This window comes from Lepidochelys olivacea (genome assembly GCF_965140295.1).
Source record: "Lepidochelys olivacea isolate rLepOli2 genome assembly, chromosome: 10".
In the NCBI taxonomy this organism is placed as follows: domain Eukaryota; kingdom Metazoa; phylum Chordata; order Testudines; family Cheloniidae; genus Lepidochelys; species Lepidochelys olivacea.
In genome coordinates, this window is record NC_140420.1 from 76,816,400 (window position 1) to 76,838,753 (window position 22,354).

General features: G+C 40.7%; 1 protein-coding gene across 6 annotated transcripts in view; it reads left to right on the forward strand.

Annotated features, from left to right (window-relative positions):
• MEF2A (myocyte enhancer factor 2A) overlaps window positions 1–22,354 on the forward strand; it is a 161,423-nt gene that overhangs the window by 18,942 nt on the left and 120,127 nt on the right. Inside the window, exon 1 of one of the 6 annotated variants that reach the window (XM_084641476.1) lies at window positions 13,036–13,059. The exons of the other annotated variants lie outside the window; for them this stretch is intronic. The gene's annotated coding sequence lies outside the window, so the exon portion shown is untranslated. Of the gene's footprint in view, window positions 1–13,035; window positions 13,060–22,354 lie in introns of those variants that run through there. 6 annotated transcript variants of the gene reach the window in all.

Consider the following 22,354-nt stretch of genomic DNA (forward strand, 5'->3'; position numbering starts at 1 on the left):
GGCTGTGCTCTTCATGCACTTCAAAGGAGCTATGAGCCACTATAGAGGACCTACTGTGGGAGGGGCCAGAAAGCTTCAGCATGAAGACAGATGATGCCTTCTGTCTCTAGAGTTACATTTTGTTCCCTAGGGCTTTGCACTCCGACTACCAGATGAACACTATTCAGGTTCCAAGGTCAGTCATGCCAAAAGCCACAGCAGAGACCATATCGCTCTACTGAACCTCTTAAATAACCCTGGTTTTCCCATAGAAGAAAGCTTCTCTTCTGTTTACACTGCATACCCACCAATAAACAGCAGATCTGATGGATGGGTCAAGAGTTCCACACAAATCCCTGATTATGAACCCCCCCCCGTGTATGTGTTTTCTCTCTTCTGCTCTTGCCCCTTTGGGGGGGGTATCACAAGACCTGTTGTATGCCTTCCGTCTAGTTCCGCTGATCCCCAGAGTAATAATAATGAAGATCAGATGAGATGCAGCCACAGTTATCCTCATAGTACTCTCTTGGGTGAGACAGTTCTGGTGCATAGACAGGTTGTGCCAGTCTGAGACACCTTTTTGGATCCTTCTGATCATCCCAGCCAAGGACACCGGAACCCCAAGTCCCTGCACCAAGTGGATCATATTTGTTACAGACTAGTGACTTTCCCCTCCTGTGGGTATCTGAGCCCATTCTACTATACATGCAGTGACTTCCTCCACTTATTTTAAGAACACTTTATTCAAGAAACCTGCTGAGCTATCATATGGAGCTCGGTCAGTACATTTTAAAAACATTACTTACTGGACCTGGAATCTAGGTCAGATGCCAAGTTCAGGAGAGTGGTTCTGCAATATATTTAGCTAGGACTTCTCAGACCCTTCTCCTTTAAGGTCTGGGAATTGCTTGCTGGCCACCACCAGTGGGCTACACACGGACAATACAAAAAATGCAAACAAAAACCAGAACCCCACACAACACCAGTCTGGGAGATGCTTTGTTTGGATCCCATGACCAATCTTCTTTCTCTGCTACTTCAGAATCCTCCAATATGTATGGGGTTCCTGAATTTGAGAGGGATCCTGAAGAGTGGATGGGCCTGCACTTCCTCTTAGGGTCTGAGATGAAACAGTGCAAGGACATGTGGAACACATGTGCAGCCTCAACACACACTGCTGGCTAAAAGACTTCAAACATATGTACGTGGAACATGTGTGCTATTAGTGGGATCCATGTGGACAAAGCACCATTTGGGTTTTGTCCAATTTTAAGAGTTTTATGGGTGGTCAGGAAACACACTTTGCTTTATTATAGTATCTAAATGAGACACAATTCTTTCTTGTAATGGATAGTAACTCTTAACAAATGTTATCAAAGCCATCTGTCTTAGCTCAGTTTCTCAAAAAACGTACAAGAATAACATGTAAGCTACTTTAGTTATGACTTTAAATTTAATAGCGAGACCCATGTAGCTGGCAGTGCACCTGCATCTTTAGGAGGGTATGTCTGATCACATGCTCTCGTGTGGTTTCAAGTTGTGAATTCCTGTTTTAGCTTTTGTTCTTATCTTTATCAGAAGAGTACTGAAAAACTATTTGAGGTATTCCTGTAAAAGAAATGATACTCGACAGCCCACTCTGCACCTAGCGCTCTTTAAACTATGTTCCTTTGTTTGAAAATGTGGTAGGTATCTTGTGTATTACTTATAACAATTTTCCGCCTTAAAATGCATGATTATAAAACAAGTGAAAAGTAACCATGACAATTCTTTATATTTAGATTATCACAAATTTAACAATAACCAGTAAGCCTAAAAAGTAAACCAATCCCAACTTTTTTTTGCATATTTAATTTGTTATTCTTTGCATAAAATGTAGTTGAACAACTCAACTTCCATTTGATTTATACTTGCATATAAGAATTTCAAGTGAAGTTCCAAAACCTGGCCCTACTAGCTCTTCCAGAAATAACCTCGGTGGTCTTCTGATAATACTAAGTAGATGGGTGTTGTGCTAAAATTGGGGAGCTGGATCACAAGTCCACCATTTTAGTCTTAATCAGTTTTAGCCTTTACTTCAGTTATGGTGTCTGAACGTACATTTATGCCAGACAAATAACAGACGAGATGCAATTGGTAGGGACCCAAGTTACCACAATCTGGGGCCCTGGAAAATTCTCCTATACTTCTGGATGGTCTACTGATCTCCTGGTCTGATCCTTCAGTCTTGTATTTCAGTTTCTGTTTTGATGTTTCTCTGATTTGCCCTGTTCACTTATGACTTTTTTAATGTATTTCTCTACTACAAATTACTTAATCTTCGTCCAATAGGCTTTTAACACATCAATCCTTTGGGTGTCGGGTAATCTGTATATTACACATGTGCAAGCTTCAGTTACCCAACTTCTGCATTTTTTCCTGCTGGTTTTGCAGTTTTTGGGTCACGTTATTCTGTGTCACCCTGTTCCTGAGCCTCCCAAAAAAGGTTTTGTTTTTTTAGATATTATTAAATCTTCCAACACGACATATTACTTATTTTGCCAGCAATAGTATTATTTTAAACAATTTGGCAATTTTATATCAAAGACAAATTGGCAAAAACACACTCAGGTCAGGCAAGGCCTTGGCCTAAGTGCCTTTTTGTGTATACTCCTTCATTATCCATAATTGCAGATTATTAAAATATAACTAACAAAGTTTTTAATTTTACCATGTATCAGTCCTTCTTTTTTTTATATTTCAGTATCTCATTCAATGTGTATTATTTTCCCCCATAATCTATTTGTGCGGGGGGAGTTATGGAAAACACGAGTCTTTAATGTCAACATTTCTTATCTTCTTTAAACATGGGTTTACAAATGCCTTTTTCATTCAAAGTCCAGTTTTGTTTGTGAATCAATATAAAGAAATCTTCATTAGGAATTTTTCTGTTGCTTTTTGAGGTGTCTCTCAGTTTTAGGGCCTTGATATTTAGTTGCTTTTAATGTACCCCAACATAGGAATCAGCATGCAGCCTTCTTGTCCGTGAGTAGCAGCCTAGGATTGAATGTCTTGTGCTGTGTGTGTGTATAATATATAAAATAAAGTGGCGTGCGTGCGCGCGCGCGCACACACTCTCTCTCTCTCTCTCTCTCTCTCTCTCTACTTGTTATGAGGTGGGGAAATTCCAAGAGTCGCTTTCCTTATTGCACTTCCATGCTATATATAAAGAAAATATTCTCCATTGGAACATTTTGCATATACAAGCCTACTGTAATCATTTTCAGACTTGGTTGGTAGTGCAGTGCACACCTTGGAAGTCCATCACAGAAGGCACAGCCCAGTGTGATGGAAGGTGTCTCAAGTTTGCTTTAAGACTCTTCTGGGCTGTCCCAGAGACCAAAATAGTCCCAGATGTAACTTAGAACAGCTCCTAGAGCTGCTGTAAATTGAAGTAGCGTCACTAGTGCTGACTATATGTTCAGATCAGAATGCATGTAGTGAAACCTCCTATGCCAGGGCTTGCAGGGGATGCAAACATAATACCATAGGAACTGTGCTGAGGAGATTCTTCCCTTGTTTCTTGAAGGCTGGTTATGACTCCCATATGCTGCTGGAGCGGGAGGCAGAATCATTTCCAGAGCTCTGGAGAGGGGACAATGTAGGCCACAATCAAAGATTTAGATAACAATGAACAACAATCCCTTCACATTTTGTTTTTTTTGGTCAGTCTGCTGCCTCGGTCAACATGTAGTTTATGTGATGTTCTGATGGAGGCAACTTTTTAGTATTTATCCTTATTGTTCAGTTTTTGGCCCCATATCTTACACCACTGCAATCCTTTACACCGCCTCACTATAAAACACCATCCAGATTCTACAGTAACTGGTATTCCTCTTCACCTGAGCCTTATTTCAGTATACAACCCTGACTCATTAACAACCAATTTACATGCTGAATGAGGCAGTGGTCTGGTAGGGGAAAAATGCAATGTGATATGCAGATGTTCAAAATGTTTCATTGATTACTTCTGGAATAGTGTTCAAGTTACATGTAAAAAGACCTATGTTGTAATAATCCTATGCAGTGATGTTGTAGCCATATTGGTCACAAGATATTGGAGAGAGAAGGTGGGTGAGGCAATATGTTTTATTGGACCAACTTTTGTTGGTAAAAGAGACGAGCAGAAGAAGAGCTCTGTATGGCTCAAAAGCTTGTCTCGCCAACAGAAGTTGGTTCAATGAAAGATATTACCTTATCCACCTTGTCTCTGTAATAATTCTATGTATTTTCCCATGTAGCTTGTAACAGAGAGGCCTAAAATGCCCTATGTCCCAGAAAATTGAGGATTTGTCTATTATATTCCTGCTACTTTGAAAGACTAGCAGGCTGAACAGAGTGTATGCTTTATTTTCTCCTCTGCTGTCTTTCTTTCTCTACTTTATCTGCTACGTAAATATTTCTGGCTGCATTAAGTTGGGATTCAAAAGATGATCCACTTAGTTGCCCTTCTCTTGTGTTGAAGCTGGAGTTTCGTAACAGAACTGCCTTTCAGGGTTTTAGAGTTCTCTTTAAAGGAAGAGGGAGCTGGAAAGTCTTGTCAGCTGAGCCTGAAAAAAGCACTGTGTGTATACTTAAACTCTTTTAATTGATTCATTTGCACTTTATTCATGAGAACAATAAGGCAAACACAGATAAAACTACAGATTTTTGCATCCTGAACTGGCTACAGAACTGAATTTTATCATTTCTCCTTACTACTACGCTGGGCATATTGTGTACTGAAAGTATATATTCCAAAATTTGATACATATTCAGACTTCCATAACTGCTGGAAAACACTGTTTATCACACCATCTGTTCTTACTATATATGTAGATATAATATATAAAACCAAGCATCTAGGTACGGTTACATCTGTGTAATTAGTCTAACTCTCAGTGCTCTTAGGGTTGTACAGGTGTTAAATTTTCACACAGTCTAAAATTTAGTATTAAAGTATTGTTGATAAAGTCTAATGGCAAGTGTCAAAGTTGATGCTATTGAAAAACCATTTATAACATCCAGAGTTACCATGCATTCCCCTTTTAAACAGCCAAAAATGTTACAAATGACCACTGGAAGTATATAAATTCTTGTCAGTTGGCATCTCATGGTGGTAATGCTTTTTGTCCATTTGCATAATTTTTCATTTTACAAAAATGAATTATTGCAAAAATCAGTGTTAAATATTGACTATGTGTAAGCTAAATTTTACTAGAGTGGACTATTATAATTTGTATTGGATCAGATGGCATGACAAATCTGGCATTTCTAGAGAAGCAGTATCAGTTGTTTGGCACACTTCAATTTTATCTTGAAAAACCTAGCATGCTGTGCATTGAAAGCTTTTCACCCCTCAAAGTCACTGTACCGCTTCAGTTACTTCGGATCAGACTAGCTTCTTTGCCAACTATTGACAGTATTTTCCCTTTGCAAAAAGAAGAATCCATCAGTTTATAAAATTATTTGCCTTTTAAAGTGACAGTGAGGTTTCGGATGGGGTTGAGTGCCATGCATTGCAATTGTCTGATACATTGTTTTCTGTATTTTAATGCAGTAATGCAGTTTATAGCAGATCAAAATCTAAGACTTTCCTCACAGCATTTGTCAAGATGGATAAGTTTTTTTGAAATGATCAAAATACTAACATAAAAGTTTTATTGCGATATGGTGCTCAACAAATAGTGATTATTCAGCTTGTAACTGGTCAGGTTGTTCTGGACAAAATATGGAACAAATTACTTTTAAGTTGGGTGCTCTGTGTTTGTGATAGTTTTGTTGTATAGAGACATGCAGAATTGAATCTCAGTTCTTGAAATATGGTGGGGAGATCGGTTGTTTTTTTTTTTTTTTTTAAAGGCATGATTCCTGTGTTCTTGTGCCAAAAACAACCAACCACCAGTAAGAGTAGCAGCAAAAGAAATCTTTAGCACAAGCTACATATGCATCTGTAAGTACAAATAGGACCCACATTTATGACGCCATAATATTATTATTTTTTAAAACCACATCAAATGAATAATACTGGGATGCCCACATTTGATTGCCCACTGACTGTGTGGCTTAAAAAAATCCACAATTTTTAACCAGATCAAGTTCTTAAGCATCCTAAAATAATAAAAATAGTAAGCATCTTTATGGTTTTTCTATAAATTTATTCTCAAAGCACTGCAGCATTCATGTTAGAATCCATGTTCTTTATTGAATTAAGTCAGTCACAACACTTCTCCACTCTATTCAGTGCTTAAAGTGTGCTGAGTTGTGGACCTGGGAAATAGAACTGTTAAAATATGAGCCAGGTTGTTGGGGTTTGGGGGAGGCAGAAAGAAACCAGCAGCTCAGGGTGGCTCTACTCCCCCTTCCATTCCTGTGAACAACAAAATGGCTCCTGCTTTTTCCCTGTCCCCTCTTCCTTCCTAAAGCACCTGGTCTGGGAAAAGGGACAGGGGACCCTGTTGCATCCTCCCCAGACCTGGGAGACAGATGTGAAGAACATTAGGAGTAGCAATAAGGATGAAGGGGGCAAAATTGTTTCGGGGATAGGATTGGTTTGAGGCTTCAGGGGCAGAATTAATTGCTGGTCAGGGGAATAGGCAGATATGGGAGTGATAGACCCTCCACTTTTTAGATGTCTTTAAGTACTGATTTTCTTTGCTGGTAAGTGGAGGGAGAACTATGCATATAACTCGCATATTACACCAAAGACTTCCCCCGTCTGTGTTAATACTTGGCGAACAAGATACCTTATCTGGTCTAATAGTGTCATCATTCTGTGATGAAGTGACAAGAAATGCTGTACACAGGCACACATTCCGCTTCTGTTTACGTACTAATTACTGATAAATGTCTCTCTCACTCTGGTGCAAAATCTACGCAGTATTTTTTTTTTTTTGGTGGGTGGCAAAGGCACTGCATAATCTCTGCAAAGGATTATTTGTGAGAAAATTGTGTTCTATTTGTATTAAGTTTTTCTCTGCAACTAAATTCTTATGAAGCAGAGAAGTTGTAACAACAGGTTTCAGAGTAGCAGCCGTGTTAGTCTGTATCCACAAAAAGAACAGGAGTACTTGTGGCACTTTAGAGACTAACCAGTTTATTAGAGCATAAGTTTTTGTGGGCTATAGAAGTTGTAATGTTTATGTGAATACTTAGTTTTAGAGTTAAAAAAAGTAGTAGTCAGCATTTCCAGGAATATAGATTTTTAGTAAATTAAAAAAAAATTAGGCAACAAACATTGTAATAGCTATACATTATAATAAAATAAAACTGCTAAAATTAAAACATAGAATTAATTTTCTTCATTTTGTAAGGTAAAGGTGAGATACTTTACATCCTGGTTCAAGGGATATTGGGTTCTTTGATAACACCAAACTAGTATTCATCTCTGCAGACTGATTATGGAATAATCTGACAGCTTCTCAGTGAACTAATTGAGAGTATATTCCATAAATGCAATAGTTACGGGCCTATCTGCACCTCTCCGACCTTTCTGGCCTGTCTCAAGGCACGCAAAAGAGGAGTTGGCTTCTTGTTCTCACCTGACTTGAGGGTGAAATCTTGCAGTTCCTCCATTCCTAGACCAGGATCCAAGTACACTGTGTTGTGTGTACAGTCCACTTATCACCCTACAGAACTGAGTGGGGTTTCCGGCACATACCTTATCTGACAGGTGATATTGACCAAAATCTTACTTAAATGTGTTATTTAATTGGCACAAAGCATTAGAGAAGAAGGGACTGTAAAATAACAAACAGGCTATGTGCCCATTTAGTCTAATCTAATCTTACACTTCACTAAAAGCTAAATTAGATAGGCTTTCCTCTCCAGGCTTATCTACATACACAGTGCTGTAGTCTGTACCAGAGGGTTCTAAATTTTAGTTAGCAGTAATATGTCACACCCTAATTGGCCCACATGGACCCTCCTGGCAAACACTGAGAAGTTTCCTAGTATGTATTAATGTAGTCCCCTTTTACAATGCTACATTAATGTGCACTATGAAACTTCTTAGTGCATGCCAGGAGGGTCCATGAAGGCCAATTAGGGTGTGACATACTAGTGTGATATGCCCTCAAATTACATCCCTCATCACTTGCCCCAAGGTGTCGGGGCTAAAAACTTTTTTTTTTTTATGAAACCTGAGAATCAACACAACTCTAGCATCTGGATATTTAAGAAAAGCTACAAATATCGTGAGACTCTTGATACGGCTGTGGTGAGTGTCTAGACTTCTGTTGCTAATAGAGTTGTCAAATTATTTAAAAAATTAATCATAAGATTTAAAAATATCACAATTAGTCATAGTTTTCATCGCCCTGTTAATAGTAGAATACTATTTATTTAAATATTTTTGGATGTTTCTACGTTTTCAAATATATTGATTTCAATTACAACACTGAATACAAAGTGTACAGTGCTCACTTTGTTTTTGATTACAAATATTTGCACTGTTAAAAAGATAAACAAAAGAAATAGTATTTTTCAGTTCACCTCATACAAGTATTACAGTGCAATCTCTTAATCCTGAAAGTGCAATTTACAAATGTAGAACTTTTTTTTACATAACTGCACTCAAAAATAAAACCATGTAAAACTTTAGTGCCTACAAGCCCACTCAGTCCTAATTCTTGTTCAGCCAATTGCTAAAAAAACAAGTTTGTTTACATTTACAGGAAATAATGCTGCCCGCTTCTTATTTACAGTGTCACGTTAAAGTGAGTGGCAGTTGTTCACATGGCACTATTGTAGCTGGCATTGCAAGGCATTTATGTGCCAGATATGCTAAACATTGGACTTGTAGGCTCTAAAGTTTTTTACATTGTTTTGGTTTTGAGTGCAAAATCTACATTTGTAAATTGCACTTTCACGATAGAGAATGCACTACAGTACTTGTATGAGGCAAATTGAAAAATCCTGTTTCTTTTGTTTATCTTTTTTACAGTGCAAATATTTGTAATTAAAAATATAAAATTAGCTCTGTATGCTTTGTATTCTGTATTGTATTTGAAAATGTAGACAAACATTCAAAATATTTATAATACATTTAAATTGGTATTCTGTTATTAATAGTGTGATTAAAACTGCAATTAATTGTTTTGAGTTAATTGCTTGAGTTAACTGAGATTGACCGCCCTAGCTGCTGTTTCTTTTTCTTTTGCACTTACATTTTTTTGTAAGTGCCAGTTACATGTCTGTTGCAGTTCTAACTAATCACAATTTTATTTGATACTGTGCAGAGAGAAATGTAACATACATTTTCTGCTTTCAAAGAAGTGTAATAAGATTAAAGGTTTATATATATCAGACTTACCAAAACTCCACTGTGAATACAGTACTGACCAATTTACAGTTTACTGACTAATGGTGAGAAGCAGGAGTGGCAGAAGTGCCCTAAGAGAGTGAGTATGCGTGTGTGTGTGGGGGGAGGGTGGAGGGGGGGCGGCACAGGTGCCTGAACTGTGATTCCCTGTGCTGCCCCTTGCCCCGAGACTCTGCTCCCACACTGCCTCTTTCCCCCCAAGACTGTCCCTGTTCTTCTCGCTCGCTTCTCTCCACCCCTTCCCCTGTTGCTTGCCATTACAGCCAGTAAAAAGTGGGAAGACCCTGGCCTTCCCTTGTTCTGGCACCTCTGGTCAGAAGCAACATAAATATTTTATCTGTGGTTTTTAAATTTTGTGCTGTGGAAAAAGTTTTGTCAATCAGTAATAGGTTTGAAAACCTGGTGATTATATCCGTGCTCTTCTGTGATCACACCATTTGGCCTACAGTAGCAGGGTTCTACTTGTACTTGATCACAACATGCACATGAATGAATACAGACACAGGGATGGATTTAAGCATCAAAGTGCAACTTTATTAACACTTGGGAGGAGTCCTATATGCCATCCTCCCACTTCTCTCCCTCCCGCCTCCTCTCTCTCACACCAGGCATTTAACTATGTGTAGTCAAGGTTACAAGGCTTGTACCATACAACTTATGGTAGACCCTCCTTAGTCTGCCCCTTGAATTCAACTCCTATGAATCCTCTGCTCTTGCAAGGTGGGAGGTAAAGGTTTCCAAAAAAGGGACCCCTGTCCGAAGACTATCTCCCTTTTAGCTACAGTCTCAAAGACCAGTGAAATCCTGGGTCTCATTTACTACTGGAAGCTGGCCTTTTTAGCCTATATCTGCAGTGGAAACTGGCAGCAAATTGTGACCATCCGAAGAACCGTAAAAGCCTGGGAAGGGGTTTAGATTGATGTGGGGGAGGGAGGCATGCTGGCCAGCCCAACTCACCTGTTCCCCCCACACTTTGCTAATGGAAGTGGAGTGCCCAAGGAGGAGTTAGGGCCCAGCCCTGACATTTTCAGGCATGTGCTCTCCCACTCTCCTTTGGGCTCTTCATTCCCCTGCCAGTCTGACTAACATAACTTTCTCTTTCTCTGCCCCTCCTTTTCCGTCGAGATGACATGGGGGCATTTCCCACTGAACTCTTTGCAAGTCAAAGAGTTGTCAGATTTTGGTGCTCCATGTTGTTTTGTAGCTCCACTGACTGTATCCCTTCCCAGTTCTGGCATGGATGAGCAATCTGCAGAGGACCCTGATTTAGTTCCATTCAATATCAGAGCTGTTCCCAGTAGTTGGCTTTGTATGATGCATCTAAATTGTTTTAACTTAGTCCAGTAGTACAAAACTTCTAAGGCAATGGTAACTGGGGGGGGGGGGGAGAGTAGGCAGAGCTACGTAACACTATGAAGGGAAGGGATGGGATGGATAAGAACAGTTTCTTGCACTAAGTTATGTAGCTAGAGTTAAATTTTGTTATGCGTCTATGCTGAATGGCAATGTCTGCATTTTAATTGTAGATAATTGAAGAGGTTTAGCCCAATATTTCAAAGTAAATGTATTAAAAGGATGTCCATATTTTGTGGAGGGAGAGGGGAAAGAAGCCGCTTTTTTTTTAATACAAAAAAATAGTGACTGTAATAAAGCAGCTGAACATGTCAAGCCCGAGTCACACTGTCTCTTCTAGGCTCTGTTTTTGCTGATGCAGGTGAAATTGAAGACTGGGGCATTGGTATCTCAGCTGTTGCCAGCTACCCATCATCATTCATTGCTTCAGCTGCTATAGTTCTTCAAACCAGCATGTAGAAGAGAGAAGGGAGTGCAGTGTCTCATTCTTTATTTCATAACATATTCACAACAGTTGAGCTTTATTGCAGGCCAGAGGATGTAGCTCTGAAAAGATTCTTGGTGTGTGTTTGTATAGAAACTCTGCATTTTCCACAGTATGCATCCGATGAAGTGAGCTGTAGCTCACGAAAGCTTATGCTCAAATAAATTGGTTAGTCTCTAAGGTGCCACAAGTACTCCTTTTCTTTTTGCAAATACAGAATAACATGGCTGTTACTCTGAAATCTGTATTTTATAATTGGCTGTGATTCATCTTCTAGTTACATGTTCATATGTTATCAGAAATCTTGGGATTTAAATATATGGATGGAGTAGATGAAGTATACTGTAAAAACACAATTGAAGCCTGGATTTTAGTGTACAGAAATAACTTTTCCTGCACGCTTGTGTGTACATATAATTTTTTCTTACACTTTGTGCGCATGTAATGCCATGTGGTAACTTCACTTCTGCTAAATTATCATCCAGTTTGTTTTTTCAGGTTGACTCAAATGGCACTTATTACTAAAGTAAAGACTATGGTAATTAAGAAATTTAAAACAAAACTTTGTATTTCTGCTAATAGTTTAGTTTGATCCAAGGTTGTTTGGGTATGTCAGTATGGATTCCAATGTAGGTGCTTATATACTGTATGCACACAATCAGATTTTTTTTGAACTGCAGTGTCCTTTGGGGTTGTTCATGTGTCCTGTGCCTCCCATGTGAGGGCTTAAAGGGTGGAATGGCTGTAACCATTCCTTAGGTCTCTTTTACCGCCTGTTGGCAGCAAGATGAGGCTCAGCGAAAGCATCAGAGATCTTAGATTGGTTGTTTCACGTTTGGTGATTTCTGTCTTCACTCTCTCTCTAAAGGAAGTTCCAAAGAAGGAAGAAAAAAATCAATTGACATTCCCACTCTGCACCCTCCATCCCTCCCGGTACAGTGGGGTGAAGCACTTTGTGTCAACTATCCCACTTTCTGATGAAGTCCAAACTCTCAGGGTTCAGACCATGCCTGTCCTGCAATGGACTGATCCCTCCCCATCCCCCAGGGATGGACACAGCAGAAGCCTCTTCTGCCTAAGAGAGAGCCACATTCCCAGGTAATTTGTCTGTGTGCAGGTCCTTCACTGCTAGGATCCACAGGTTCAGGGACATGCAGTTCAATTTACATCTACTTGAGCAGTTTCTGTGGGTCACTTCAGACTGTGACAAAGTTCCTCCTCTACCTTGGTGGGTCTTGTGCTTATTGGCAGATTTGCTCGCCTTGGAGCTTCACGGCAGCCCTCAGTTGGGCCGTTTTCGTGAACCCACATTCCAGGTCAGCTCCTCCTATGTCTGACCAGGAGTTGGGAGGTTTGGGGGGAACCCAAGTCCGCCCTCTACTCCGGGTTTCAGCCCAAGGCCCTGTGGAATGCAGCCGTCTAGAGTGCCTCCTGGAACAGCTGTGCGACAGCTACAACTCCCTGGGCTACTTCCCAGTGGCCTCCTCCCAACACCTTCTTTATCCTCACCACAGGACCTTCCTCCTGGTGTCTGATAATGCTTGTGCTCCTCAGTCGTCCAACAGTCTGCGTTCTCACTTTCAGCTCCTAGGGCCTCTTGCTCCCAGCTCCTTACACGTGCACCACAAACTGAAGTGAGCTCCTTTTTAAACTCAGGTCCCCTGATTAGCCAGCCTTAATTGATTCTAGCGGCTTCTTGATTAGAACACTTGGAGCCAATCAGCCTGTCTTAATTGTCTCCAGAAGGTTCCTGATTGTTCTGGAACCTTCCCTGTTAACTTACCCACGGAAAAGGGACCTACTTAACCTGGGGCTAATATCTGCCTTCTGTTACTCTCCTGTAGCCATCTGGCCCGACCCTGTCACAAGACTCAGTTGTTGGTTACAACCAGAGTGAGACCAGGTAAGCTAGCATCAATCAGCGCTTCTTTGAGTACTCTTCATACTCTGGCAATGTCCTCTCCACAGCCCAATCCTAGATGATTGCACTGATGCACTGATGATATTGACCATTTAAATATCTGTGAAGTCCCTGGTGCCTAGGCACAGCTTCGGTGCTGGTAGTTCTGGCTCTGACCATGCCAGCTCCCCTCCTGACCGCCCAAACTCAAGCTCTAAAGCTGGTACCTGTGCCTGCCCATAAATGGGATACGGATTCTTGTAGCCATTGCGAGTATATGTGTACCTTTGAGACCAAGGGGAACTCCCAGAGAGAGAGAGAGAGAGACTAGACAGCATTATAAGGACAAAGCACCTAAGAAATCAGGCATGACAAGAAGCCAGACACTGAATTTGATACTGATGCCCATGTCTAAGAGGCATCCATATCACACCCAGCATCATAGAAGCAGCCAGCATGGGACCTGTTATGAATTCTGTACCATCCCTCGATGCTACACTTCAGAAAGATGTATTCCTTCTTCCCTCCTCTCTGGCATCAAGCAGGGAACCCTCTCCCCTGCCACTGACTAAAGAACCCAATGAGGTTGTCTGGGAGCCCCTCTTCAGAGTGCCAACCCAACGAGCATGGAGCAGTGACTGGCACTGGGGCAGCCAGCCACAACCTGGCCAATACTGATAGACTATAACAACTTGTCCATACTGGCCTTATTGGGGACAGTACTCCCATATGTCAAGGAGCAGATCACCTTCCCACATGTCCAGAAAAAAGAAACAATCACACTTCCTGGTGGCTTTGTTGGCTAGACTAGCCATACTAGAACAGGAGATGATAGAGAGACAATGACCCCCCCCATCTTCCCTAAGAAATACTCCTAATCAAAGTAGCATCACCAGCATCCACCCTGTCAAGAGATGACTTTAGAGCAATGGTCTCCAAATTTTTTACCTTATGCCCCCTCTTGCCCTAGTCCTTGTCTCCCCAGCCCCCATAGCTGGGGCCGTGAGCAAGGCTGCAGCTCCAGGAATGGGGGGACATTGACCGGGCTAAGGGAGCCAAGGCTGGGGCCATGGCTGGGGGTGGGGCCAAGGCGGGGGCCTCCCAGCATAGCGCTGGGTGGTGTTCCCTTCCCTCCTGGCCCGGGCCGCAACGGCGCCCCCCTAGAACATTCCTCCATGCCCCCCTGGGGGCTTACCCCACAGTTTGGGAACCTCTGCTTTAAAGTTTTCAGGACCTCATGTCCTTAATTGCAGAGACCCTGAACATTGAGACTCCTTTTATACCAGATAAGTTTCATTTGATATTCTGAGTACAATGTCCTCAGTCAGAATCACTTTTCCAATTAATGAAGGGATCCTAGAACCAACCAAAGGGCTACTGAAAACCTCAGACACTACTTCATTCCTCCTCCAAATACTTGGAGAAAAGGCATTGGGTGCTGCCGAAAGGTTTTGAGAACTTGTAGTCCCATCCAAACCCAGAGTTCTGCATTGTATCTGTAGCACAAGGGAAGTCAAAGTCCAATAAGGGCACTCCTAAGACGTTAGACTTGTGTGTTCAAAGCCCTCTTTTCAGCTTTGGTTGGTGAACTACCAAGTACAGTTGCAGTGCAGAAGTACAGTTACTTCTTGTGGGAGAGAGTAACCCACTTGCAAAAGTTCAGCAGGATGGCAGGGATGAAATGAAAAATCTCATCAGGGAACCGGGAAGCTGGTCAAGAAAACATCACTGCAGATGCATGGGTGCTGTGATATGGCTGCAAGGTTGATGGCCATGGCCTTTACCAAGACAAGCCTTGTGGCTGCAGGCATCTGGCATATCACATGAAGCAGAGGCCACAATAAAGGACTTGCTTTTTCAGGGAATGGAGCTCTTCAGCCAGAATACAAATGAAGTGCTCCAGTCCCTCAAGGATTCAAGGGCCATGTTAAGGTCCTTTGGGATTTACATACTATTTCCCTGCAGAATGTCTTGTATCAACCCCAGCTAGAGCAGAGAATACCTTATTCCCAGACCAAGAGCCAGAATATCAACAGCAGAAGAGTGCTAGGTACTCCAGGAGACACCCTCCTTGGCCAACCCTCCTGCCTCCTTGGCCAACCCAGCTCCTTCTCCGAGGCATCAAATTTGTTAAGAGTATCAAATGCCACAGCAGAGCCCATCTAAAGCCCATCCTTCAGGAATCACCTTGCTTCATTCCATCAGGCCTGGGTTGCTATCACACCCAACAAAGGAGCATTAGACATCATTACCCATGGCTACCCTTTAGACTTCCATTCCACCTACCTGCCCTTCTTTCCCATCCCTTTTCAGGGACTCTTCTCACAAGAGCCTGTTAAAGCAATGAGGCTTTCTCATTTGTTTATCTGAGAGCCGTAGAAGAGATACCCTGGGAATGATGAATAGAGGAAGAGCTTTCTGCGCCTTACTTCTTTCTCCGGAAAAGGGGGTCTTGATCATATCCTAGACCTGAAGAGACTGAACAAATACATATTTTGCTTCAGATTCAGGAAGGTAATACTTAATCTCAGTCATTCCATCTTTCCAGGCTGAAGATTTAATTTGTGTCTCACTACTTGCAAGATGCGTACTTTCCTATATCCTTCTATCTGACCTGCAAGGAGTACCTAAGATTCACAGTGGGACCCAACCATTGCCAATACAAGGCACTGCCATATGAACTCTCCACAGCACGGGGAGTCTTCGCAAAATGCCTAGCAGTGGTAGCAACACACCCCAGACGAAAAAGGCATTCATATTTAGCATTGCACCCGAGATTGGCTGATTAAGGGCAGATCCCAACCGAAGGCTGCGGCACACCTGAAATGTGCCTTCTTCCTGTTCTTTCAGCTGGGTCTACTAGTGAACTACAAAAAATACTTCCTCCCCCCCTTTACAAAAAATGGCATTACAGACAACAGAGCTTATGGGAGTCCTGATCAACTCCAGTTTGGCAAGAGCATACCTCCCTGAAAACAGGTTCCTGGTACAGCAGTCATTGCTTTGCAGGGTAGAATCAAACCAGAGTAAGACTGTGTGGATGTTTCTGGGGTTGCTTGGCCATATGTTTGTGTGTGTGTGTACGTGACACCACTTGCCAGACTTCACCTATGGTCACTCCAACACTGTCTCAGTTTGATCTGTTCCCCAGCAATGCACCAGGTGAACAAGAAGGTGGTGATCCCCACCATGCGTTGCCACACAATTTAGCTGCTAGAAGAAGCCTGGAAATGTATGTGGAGGGGTACCATTTTCTGCCCCATCCCTGATAAAAACTTTTAGTTATGGGTGGATCAGGTTCAGGTTGGGGAGCCCACCTGGACTATCTACAAATGCAAGAGGCATAGGGCTCCACATCAGTATTCTGGAGCTCAGAACTATTAGGCCAGCCTGCATAATATTCCTACCTGTTCTTCAAAACTCTACAGTGCAGTCTTATGCAGTGGTTCTCAAACTTTTGTACTGGTGACCCCTTTTACATTGTAAGCCTCTGTGTGTGACCTTCCCCCCTTTTAAATTAAAAACACTTTTTTACATATTTAACACCATCATAAATGCTGGAGGCAAAGCAGGGTTTGGGGTGGAGGCTGACAGCTTGCGATCATATTTTAACCTCATGGTCCTGACCCCCTAGTTTGAGAACCCCTGGTCTTATGTGCATCACAGAGATGTCATCTACATAAGTGTGCACCTTCTTGCTTATTTCTCTCTCCTCTGTCTGGGAGCCATCAGGCTCTGGACGTGGTATTACCAACACAGGATGACCTCTGATGGCTCTTCACCTCCTGGATGTCAGCAAAAACCTGGTGGATTTCCTAAATAGTCAGTTACCTCTCTGGAATCGTCATTGTGGAAATCCATCATAAAGCCAATATTCCTACTTTGGGGGACCCCAGTAATAGACCTGGTTGCCTCCAGTGTCAATGCCAAGTACTTGAACTCTTGTTCCAGAGGTGGTAAAAGTCTGGGCTCATTACTGGACACCTTCTTTTTGCAGTGGTTTCAGGGCCTCTCAAGGCTTTTCCACTGTTTCCCGAGATGATTTCCAAAATCATGTGACAAGCCTTTGATCTTTCTCGTAGCTCCATACTGGCCAAGGCACCTTTTGGCCAATGGATCTACTACTTCTCCCTACAGTGTCCAGACCTGATCTCACAACACCATGGCCAGCCAGATACTCCATCCAGACTTGAAGTTAGTGAACCTGATAGCATGATTGTTGGCTGGTTGAGTGCCACAGATGGAGATTGCTTCCTGCAGGTCCAGAAAATTCGGATAGGTGCTTTCCTGCTCTGCATCAGAGTAACATATTCATCTGAATGGAAAAGTTCTCGATATGGACAGCCCATCATGGTCTGGTCCAGGCCTCATTGCTACAGATCCTTGACTACTTATTGCGTTTAAAACAGGCTGGCCTCTTATTCAGCTCTATTAAGATCCATTTCATGGTGATTTCAACTTGTCATCCACCTGTACAATTATGTTTGGTCTTCTCTCACCTTATAGTATCAAAGTTTTTTAAAGGGCTGTTACACACCCACCAGTCAGAGGTCCCTGCCTGAGACCTCAATCTATTTCTTCTGAGACCTTTAGAGCTTCCATTCAAACCTCTGTCAAATTGCCCCCGTAACACCTCCTTCTGAATACAGTGTTCCTAGTGGTTATTAGGACAGCCTGGAAAGTGAGTGCACTTCAGGTGCCTATAATTAACAACATTCCATAGGGACAAAACTGTTGCAATCTCACTCGAGGTTCATTCCTAAGGTGGTCTCTGAATTTCACCTGAACCAGTCAATCAAGCTGCCTGTTGTCTTCCTACAGCCACACTCTGCACAAGGAGAAAATAAATTATATACACTAGATGTATCCAGGACTTGGCTTTATTACGTTAATGACCAAATTGTTCAGCCTATTGCCCTGTCTATTTATAACTCTATCCAGGTGTTCTGAAGTTCAAAGCATCTTCTTACATTGTGTATCCATTTCAATATCCTCTGTATTTTGCTTTGCTGTCAGTTAGCTAGTGTATCTGTCATACCAAACATCAAGGTTCACTCCACCAGAATTAAAGTGATATAGTCAGCCTGTTTCAGAAATGTGCCAGTTTCCAAGATCTGCAAGGCGAGAATGTGGTGTAATTCGCTCGCTTTTGTCAAGCATTATGTGTTGGATTTAGTGGCTAGAGCAGATGCCAAATTTGGAAGAAAGGTACTTCAACTTCTGTTCAGTTGATGCGGCTGAAATTCCTCATTCTCATTCTGAGAGGATGCTGCTTAGTCACCTAAAGTGGGATCCATACTGACACATACTCAAAGAACAAACAGTAACTGTAGTTCTTCGAAATGTTATAATCCCTGTGGATCTCACACCAGCCCATCCTCTACCCCTGCTTTCAGAGGTCTCAGCTACCATGGACTTCAAATGGTGAGGGAACTGAGGGAGGTTCACAGCCATTCCTCCCTTCATGCTCTCACTAGGGAGCAGGAGAAGACATGGAGTGCATGCACAGTTCTGATGGATTTTGCTATTCAAAAAATATATGAACTCTCTCACATGAGCCACATACATATCTACAGTGGGATCCACATTGTCTACAACATCTCAAAAAAACCACAGTTATTGTAGGGTAAGTAGCTATTCTTTTCCCACATAATATACACTTAAGATTAGCGTAGTAGTTATACAGACTGTTCTCTTGGGCCTGGAATAAAATTTAAAATAATATGACAGGTCTCCTTAAAATGGAGATTACAGCTAGTGTGGAATCATACTCTGTGCTCGGTTTCTTTGATGGACTTATTAGATCAAAAGTAAAGTGTTCTGCTCTTTCATTGGAATTATCATCTGGAAGATTCATTTGTTTCATGTAATCAAGAGAGAGTTTATGAAAGTTAATTTTAATGTTCTTGAATGCCAAGATGTGTAGACTTTTAGCAGAAAGAATTTTGTAAGAACTTTTTAATGATGATGAAGTTATGTTAATAATGTAAAACAGGTGGTAATGGCTAACTATCATGGATTTTTTTTTTCTGAATTGCAGCGCAAAAACAATTCACCCCTTCTTTCCCCCCTTAGGGTCTAAGAACGTCTTTAATTTGCAAGATTTTAAAATAAACCTTTAGAGTTTTTTTTTCAGACGAATGAAATGCTTGCCTATTTTTCTCTTCTTCAACTAGCTGTTGTAAACTGTTAATATGTATTCCCCCTGCCTTTTCTCCTTTCCCTTAACTTTGTGGGGGTGTATTAGAAGTTACAATTAAGAATACAGAAGAACTTCAAATATTCATCTGTAACTATATTTAGCAAAACAAGAGTTGAAGTTACTTTTTCCTTGTTATATTGAAATAAACCCTTGTTTAAATAAAGCATTTTAAAATTGAAGTTGTCCATAGCAAAACACAAATATTTTAAATAAAATATGTCACTGTATATGCCCTAATGGGTGCAATAAAAGAGGCTAGTTAAGAGTTGCTTCTCAGATAAGTTCATAAGAATAATATTGCTTCTAAATGATGAAATTTAAGAGAAGGAAATTAGAAGCATCTCTTGCAGTATTGTTAATAGGAATATCCTTAGTTATTGATGCAAAGATGGATATTTAAAGTGATGTCACAGAAATCAGTTTGAGAGAGATTCCTATAATAATGGGTAATCTCAGAGGCCCCACATTCTGTAAATACACATGTACTTAAGTTTACTACCATAAGTAATACCATTGAAATCAATGAGACTATTCACTGTAGTATAGTTGAGCATGTGTAAGTATTTGTATGATTGAGCCCAGAGTTTGTTCTTTCAGAGTAGTTTTTATACAAAGATCTCAAAACACATGACAGGATTACTGCAATTTAGGTATCCCCATTTTTATGGATGGGTTGAAATGACTTGCTTAATGTCACACGGGAAATTGGAGTTGTAAGATGTATCAGAGTTTCCAGCCAGGTTTCCAGACCTGTGCCCTAACTATCAGACATCAAGTTGTCATGAAGAGAAAAAATGTTTATTGGAAGTTGAGATGTTCTGAGATACTTAATTAAATTATCTGGGAAGAAGAATCCACTTTAAAAGGGGATATCCTATTCACCTATCTTTTAGTCAGAATTTTTATTAACTTTTACATGAAGTTCGAACAAAATTATTTTTGTAGATATAAACCCCACAACAATATTAAATTAATTCCTGTTACTATAAAACTTAATTGTTTGAAAGAGACACATTTGTAGAATGCATTCTTTAAGAAAGGAAAAAGTACATCATATATAGTTAGTTTCTGGTTATAAACCTATTCATGTTACAAATCATTTTCATTAAAATCCAAATTGATTATGCTCTTGCTACACAATTCATTCAAAATGTGGTTAAAAGCAGTTTTGAGTTTAATCAGAGGACCACCTCCAATCTTTAGAAACATGCATGAATATTGTATTCAGAATTAAAAACTTACTCGGTAAGATATTCTTTTAAAGTACAACTTTCAATTGTGTATAAATTTCAGTAAATTGAGCTTCAAAATGTTAAATTTCTGTCAGCAAATTCTAGTTCTGAAAGAGAGATCAGAAACTTCCCACCCCCATAAATTTTAGGGGAAAAATTATAATCTGTTTCTTAACTGAAGCCAGGTTTCTAAATGTGACTAAATACTTACACTTTATACAGAAATGGAGACTTTCTTTTTAACAGAGGTTATTCAGTCAGTTTTCCTTCTGATGTTTGCTTGTATTCATAAAATAGATCAGATCTATACAAACTGTCAAAATTGCTTTCTCTATAAGACAATCAAATTGAAAAGTTTTACACCAGGCTGCAACACCAAAAATATGTCATTTAGTAACCTGAACAAGTCAGTTAAATCATCAAAAACAATGGCCTTAGAAATGCTGCTAGCCTGTGGCATCTTCTTTTCCCTCTGCTGGTTCTTACAGATGCTGGCCTGTGGTCACCCCACCCAGCCTTTCATAGCTCTATGCTACATGGTTTCTAATCCATTTACTAGTCTTTTAGTCACCTTTCAGATGTATGGGTAATTCCATTACTTATTGCTTTTACCTGATTGGAGCATGTCAGTTGCGCCTCAGTTTTAGAAAATTGCTTTTAAAAATCATGAGTGGTACATGTATTTAATCTGTGTATTAAATAATACCATGCTATGAAAATATTTGACCTTGAAACAAACCCTTTATTGGTAATGTGAATAAAAATATATTGTGTTTGTCATTTACACCGTTTGACAAATAGCAACTTTATTTAACCTAACTGTTTCTAGCATCTAGTACTTTTAGTAAATTGTAGTTCTTTATATCTTTGTTTTTAAATAGATAGAACTCTGGGTCAAAGTGATCTCATGTGATAAATGTAGTCATTTAAAACAAATAATTGAACCCTATCAGTCAAGGTTTTCCCATATAAAAGATTATACAGAGTTTTTTTCCCTTTGTATTAAAGTTAAAGTTTGTAAAATGGATATATAATTTTCATGTTCCTCCTGCATTTAATTTACATGACTTGCTCAGAGACACTTTCTCATACAAGTTCAAAGTGAGGAAAAGAGTTGAACTAAAAAGTTGAATGTTTTTTTACTTTCTAAAAACTTAGTTCAAACATGCTAAAGGCAGAAAAGGAAGCTAACATTTTATGTATGACTTTGAAGGAAAGATTGGAGTACTGCAATAGATCAGTGACTAAGTCCAGATGAAAGAATATAGGGGGAACTGGAAATTCATTCTAGATCTTGCAAGTGAAGTGCTAATGACGGCCTGAATGTCAGTGTCATCTTAAGTAGAGCACTTAGGATGTGGTTGTTGCTGTATAAGACACCAAGGAAGGCACAGCTTCTGTCCAGATTATTTTAAGTATTAACTATCTTTTTTAACTGTAATTTTAATTAGAAAAATTGTTTAATGCTTTTGAGTTATTTAAGAAATAACTCTTGGCAATACAACAGAGTTAGTATAAATACATTTAGAAGCTTTTTGAACTGCTCTGCATAGAAATAACTCCCTAAACCAGGGGTGGGCAAACTTTTTTTGGCCTGAGGGCCACATCGGAGTGCGAAACTGTATGGAGGGCCGGGTAGGGAAGGTGGTGCGCCCCCCCACCCCGAAACAACCAGGCCTCCGCTCCCTCCCACTTCCCGCCCCCTTACTGCCCCCCTCAGAACCCCCGACCTATTTAACCCCCCCGACTGCCTCCGGGATCCCACCCCCTATCCACCCCCCAACCAACAGGCCCCCCGGGACTTCCATGCCCTATCCAACCCCCCTGTTCCCGGACCGCTCCACCTCATCCAACCGCTCCCTGT